Source organism: Arachis stenosperma, chromosome 1, assembly GCF_014773155.1.
Source record: "Arachis stenosperma cultivar V10309 chromosome 1, arast.V10309.gnm1.PFL2, whole genome shotgun sequence".
NCBI lineage: Eukaryota > Viridiplantae > Streptophyta > Magnoliopsida > Fabales > Fabaceae > Arachis > Arachis stenosperma.
In genome coordinates this window covers 4,050,209-4,056,818 of record NC_080377.1, presented here as the reverse complement: position 1 = coordinate 4,056,818, position 6,610 = coordinate 4,050,209, and positions in this window count along the sequence as shown.

Below are 6,610 nucleotides of genomic sequence, written 5' to 3'. Positions count from 1 at the left end.
GTATTTTCAAGTTAACGTGGTTTTAAGTTAATGTATTTTTAAGTTAATGTATTTCCAAGTTAACGTATTTTTAAGTTAATGTATTTCTAAGTTTGCTTCGACTGACTATTAATTACAACTAATAGAAATATTAAATAATACTGAGTTCGAATGAACTAAACATGATTGCAACTAACACTAGCGATTAGATAATACTGAGTTCAACTCAACTGAAGACGCATACAACAAATACAAATATTAGATAGACTAATTTCAACTCAATTGAAGAGGCATACAACTAATACAAAGATTAAATAGACTAAGTTCGACTAATCAACTCACGGCTTCCTCTTAAAAAATCTCATCGTCTTGGTCACTATCTTGTTAACACTTGACAGAGTAAACCTGTTCGGTGGACGGACATCTGTCGTAGGTTGTACTGATGACCAACTCCCTGTTCCTCTACTGGACCTGACCCACCTGCGGCTGGCAGAGCTGAAGAACCAGGGATATACTCGTCAACAACCTCCTATTGTGTCGGTGCGTTCAAGTCAAGACTGCTCGGAGTATCAGTTGGCACATTCATACGACTTAAATTGATCTCAAGATGCAGATCAATGCAACCACTCGCTCGACTATCGGGTGTGGGGGTACGATGGCTTCGACGAGAGGATCCGTCCAATGATGCCTGGTGTGACTATGACGACTGCTGAGGTAGCGCTGCATCGAAGACATCCTTAAGAGGAGCACCACCATCAAGGAAACGACGGATGATCACATCATCCGTATACTGCTCAACCTATTGTGAAAATGCGGGAAACTCTGCATAATGAAATCACAGATGCACATGTTTGTGCTAAGGCAGACTATGGTGGCTGTGATGGTTGTGGTGGCTATGGTAGCTCTGATGGCTGTGGTAGCTGTCCTGACTGTGATGGTTGGGCTGTAGTGGCTGAGGCAGTGGCGGGAGATAATAAAGAAATGTCTGAAACACCACATATGACTGTTGGGGTGAGTGCTGAGGTGGTTGCTAAGGAATGAACTTCGACAACCTCAAGTACATCCAGAATGAATCAATGTACCAACAATGGTAATCTGCAGACGGGCTAAAGTCGGCGATTGGTTGCAAATTCCTATCTCACAACCGACTGTTGCGGTGGTTCCCCCATTGCTGAATCCAATCGTCTAGTATCGTGCTCCAATCATGGCACTGTACTCCCCGAAAAATGTAACAATGCTGGTCAAGAGTGATGTCCTGTGCCGTCAGAAGGGGGACAATGCATACCCGTACTGGCGGACCACTCAATCCACATGATGCCATTCAACACACTCGAACGAAACCAACGACCCTACCGTGTCACACACATCAAGGTGGTGCTGTAACTCGGCCGGGATGATGATGCCGAGATATGACCAAAACATAACTGCAAAACATTGCATGGGCTAAGTTAGATTATTAATACCGTAAATTATTCTTAAGACAAATACTGACCTCTTTCATGTAGTCTATGTCATGCCTAATAGACACTATTCTCCTCGACATCCACGCCTTGGTTCGTGGATGATGACTCCACCTGCAATACACAACGTTATAACAGAGTTTAAATTACGTCTTGCCAGTAAAACATAAATAAAATACAACACAAATTCTAATAAACTATGTACTGTACGGTGTTACCTGTGTGCAACCAGTATCTCAGCAGGTGCAAGATGATGTCTCGAAATAGGCACAAGAAAGGCATTCGCTCCCACGCCTAAACAAACAACAAATCAAGCGGGCCGTCCATCTCCTTGCAATCGTACCGTGATGCATGACACAATACCTTGTAAAGATGTACGAGAGTTGCTGACCCCCAACTGTAAGTGCCGATCTGCTCTTTGGAGTAGTGGCAGATACTTCGCGTGGGCATACGCCGTCAACTTATCCATGAAGAGGGTGGTTCCCAACAGACAGAAGGTGTGACACCTAACGTATCGTTGAACAGACTCCCAAGTGTCTAGAGGCTGTGTGTCTCTGATATGGCGAACCCAGGACAGCTTTATGTAACTTTTAGATGAACTACTCAGGATAGGTTCGCTGCCAAAAATCTCCATGCTATGGTTGACCAAGAGTCTTGACTGCTATCGGTCCAACTGGTCACAACCTCTCCATCAATCGGTAGGCCAAATATGTGTAACACGTCCTCCAGTGTCACTGTAACCTCACCGGCTGACAATACGAAGGAATGAGTCTCCGGCCTCCACCTTTCCACAAGAACAGATAGCTAGCCAGAATGCCCTTTGATCTATCCCACTCTCGATACATGGTAGAATCCCGTTGTTCGTAAAGCCTGCTCAACCGTCAGGTGCCACTATTCCTGCAGATCAAGCTTACAGGACAGAATATTCCTGTTAGCCTAGGTACAAGACAATAAAAATACAAATTACAAATTATTAAAAATTAAAAAATACATATTACAACTAAATAAAATTAACATTACAACATAAAATAATAATATAAAATTTGAAACTTAATATTATTAATTTCCAAAAAAATCAAAGAATTAATATAATCATTTTATTTTCGAAATATCACAAAATATTATTAATTATATTAACAGAAATAACAAACTTACATAATTAGTATGTCCCAAATAGTTGATAATATGATCTTCTAAAGACGTATAATCACGTACCATTTTAGACGTACTAAAATCACTTTCAGTTAAAATCAACTTACTTTCTCTCCGAACCTAATCCCAAACCCTTGCACTCAACCCTCTCCAAACTCTTCAAAACCCTTGCACCAACCTTCACTAACTCTCCAAAATCATTTACCATCAACCTTCACTCACTTTCCAGGGCACGGATTCAGTATGCCAACATCTTTTGGGCACTGAAACGTCAAAAGTTTGTTTGGCTTATTGGTGCGCATTTTTATTGAGGAGTCATTAGATCTTTTATGTTTTTTTAGTCCAACGGTCAAGATCATCCTAAATGTAATTTAATGTGATTGGCTAATTAGTATTTTTTTGTAGCTTTTGTGTCAGTGGAGTTACTTTAAAAATATTATTTTCTTCATAGTTATTGTTGTTATATCAGAAATATAGTGGGTTAATATTCAAAGATTAATAATATATAAATTTAAATTAATTAGAGTTAAGTATTCCCTGTTATGTTAAATGTCACCTTCACCTCCCTCTTCACCCTCAACTCCTCCCTCTTTTTCCTAATCTCCGCCACAACCTCGCGCACCCCAGCATCAACCATCTGGTCGGAGACGAGCTTGAAAGAAATACAATCTAGATCTGCGCTGCGGCCGCCATCATAGTGCCCCCATCGTCAACTACTAGGCAACATTTTCATTTGCCCATATCTGCACCGTCCCGTGCGGCGCCTTCTCTACCTTACTCTCACGTAACTATATATAAAACATTCATTAAATACCTCCATGTGAAAGTAACACAACCACTTCGAATGACAAACTATTTTCTGGCACTGACTCATTCAATAATGGTGGCACAGCCGTGGAAGAGTGTCAGGGCATGATTCAAGAGAGCTTCAAAGGTTTAAGACTTCAGTTTCTTTTCATTTAGCATCCTAAATCTTATTTTAAGATTGGGAGAAATAAAAATGGAGATTAAAAGAAAATGGAGATGAGAAGCATAAGGTTCAGCTATAAGAACTCTATTATCTAATGAGTAAACTGTAAAACTAAAACTAAAGGTGTAAGTTAATAAATTATAATATGACCCCTCTTTTTTAATATGCTTACCAAATAAACCCCAATAAAAAGTAAAATTTTTATTTGTAGATGCCTTGGCGCACCAATAAGCCAAACAAATTTTTGGCGTTTCGGTGCTCAAAAGAAACCGGCATACCGAATCCTTGCCCCACTTTCCAAAACCCTTTACCACCCAACCTTCACTCATACACAACTAAACCCCAACCCTGCCTCAAACACCTTGAAACCATCCCTCAAACACCTGCTCCCAACCCTCACTCATACAATGTCACAACCAAACCCCCAACACCCTTTTATACACCCCTAAACTCACCATCCCTTTACCAACCCACAACACCTATTTACTCCTCTCACTTCTCGTTGCATGGCATGTCCCTTACATCGAAATACCTCGGGAACCAACATTCAACATGCAATTCGCGTGCTGCTGAGAGGCCACCACATGGCCTGAAGACATTGTGCTGCACAGTCAACACGCGACCTGCGTGCTGCTATGGAGTAACCACGTGGAATCACGCAACCTGCGTGTTGCTGTGATGCATGCCACGTGTCGAATCCCTGGGAAGAATCTCTGCTAAAGTGGTCTCGAAAATCTGCGCAGAATCTTGGTAACAGTAATACACAGGGTGCGTGTTGAACTATAGCTTGACACGTGACGAATTTTTACTGTGAATTTCTGTTAAAGTTGTTTCGAATTTCTGCTAAAGATAACACGCAGGTTGCGTGTTATAAGTGCAATTCTGACACATCTACATTTTTGTAAAGCACTCTAAATACTAATATTTAACAAATATTCATTTCTTTTCCATATTTAAAATAATTTTTGAAAAAATGTGTGTAACATTGTTACTACGCTACAATATTCCTAGCTTAACCTAGCACGTATATTTTAATCTCCTTTGTTGAAAGATAAGCAATTGTTGTTTCTTGTTAGTTTTTACATCACGTAGCATTATACTTTGGAATTATGAAGAAGAAAGAACAAAGAACAAAGGAATACCCACAAGTTATTATGAAAGTGAAGCAACCAATGCAAACAGAATTAACAAGTCAGATCCATGAACGTGAAACAAACAGTGTTTTAGAAGGGAAGGAAATATTGTCGGTGGAGCACGTTCTACCAACGTCAGATGCACTTTCATCCACCGTCCACGTGGAAGCCCCTGCACCGTTCAAGCTAGGTTAATCTAAATCACAGCCGCACTAAACTTGTGTTGTTTGTTCCACAACCAAAATTAACCGATACACCAAACTTCAGCTTAAATTTCAATTTACAAATCAGTATGGGTGAGCTTTCACTGGTCAACGATCCACGTGGAATGTCTTTGACGGTCGTGATTACAATATTAAATACAAGTCCTTCTAATTAATGCTGTAATTGGCACCATGGCAGCTACCTAGTAGCTTAGCTTGTGCGGACCACCTTGTCGTTCCCAGAAAAGGGAGCTTTCCACTTTACAACGTGCAAGTGTGCAACTATGTGAAATTGCGAATACCATTCTGTGCTTCTTGTGGTATATAGATTACCTTATTTGGTCAAAAATATATTCATTTCAGTATTTGACATCATTGATGTACACGGTATGCATTTTCTTTAGTTTTTTTTAAAAAGTAAGTTTTATAATAAACTTAGAAAAATACAAAAAGACCTACCAAATTTATTATTTTTATCAATAATTAATTAATAATATTAAAAAATATAGACTAAAAATATATTATTAAATTATTAAACTGGACGAATTAAACTGATAATTAAAGTATTAGTAAACAATAATAAATTATGTTATCTCTTAAATTTTTTTCAGAAAAATAAGATATTAAATACTTTTTTAAAAAATTTTTGTGACAGATTTATCGGTCCTGATAAAAAATATCAAATAAATCTATTATAAATATTTTTTTAAAAATCACTTCTTTTAATTATATTTTTTATTTTCTTTTAAAATTATTCTCAAGCCTATTTGTCATATTAATATTTTTTAATATTTTTTATATCCATAAAAATTGTAGATAATTTTAAAAGTAAATACGAAATATAATTAAGAGAAAGTGATATTATCAACTTGGGAGTTGGAATTATCATTTTCTTATTTTTAAAAACTTTCTTAATATTTTATTTAAAAAACTATAAATTTATTATGAAATTTATCAAAACCTATTTGTTTTATTTTTTAACAATGTTTGGATTTAGTACTTTATACCATAGACGTAATATATATTTTGCAATTGTAAAACAGGTAATTATTAATAAAAGAAAAAACTAATTATCATATACTATTAATGCAAAAAACAAAGATCAGATAATTAATTGTGTATTATTATATTAATAAAAATAATTAAATTTTAAATCTATTAATTAAAAATTATATAAATTATAAATATAATTAAATAATTATATAAAATTTTGTAACCTATTAATATATTAAAATTAAATTTATTAAAGAATAAAAACATGTATATACTATATAACCAAAATCTAATATAATTAAACTTTATTCCTTCTCCAGAGAAACCAGAAAGGGTGCTCAAGTCACGTGATGTATTATTTCTCGACTTGTTTCTTTTACTCCGCAAATCTTTCCATTTGGCTTCGCTTTCATATTCTTTTTGAAGAACCTCCTAAGGCCTAAATAAAATTCCAAAAGTCCAAACCATGCCTTATACTTTTTGTTAACATTTGTGTTTCGGAGATGAAGAATGAATTTTCTCTCTCTTTTTTAATTATTTGATAAAATATAATTTTTCATCTTATATCTTTTAAATAAAATTAAAAAAAATAAAAAAATATGTGAGAGAATATATTAAATAATCACAATCTATCAAATAATTGAGAATTTTTTTTTTTTAGAAGATCCATTTTCTTCAGGAATCAATCGAAAAGACTGGAAGGTGATTTTACGTCTGTTC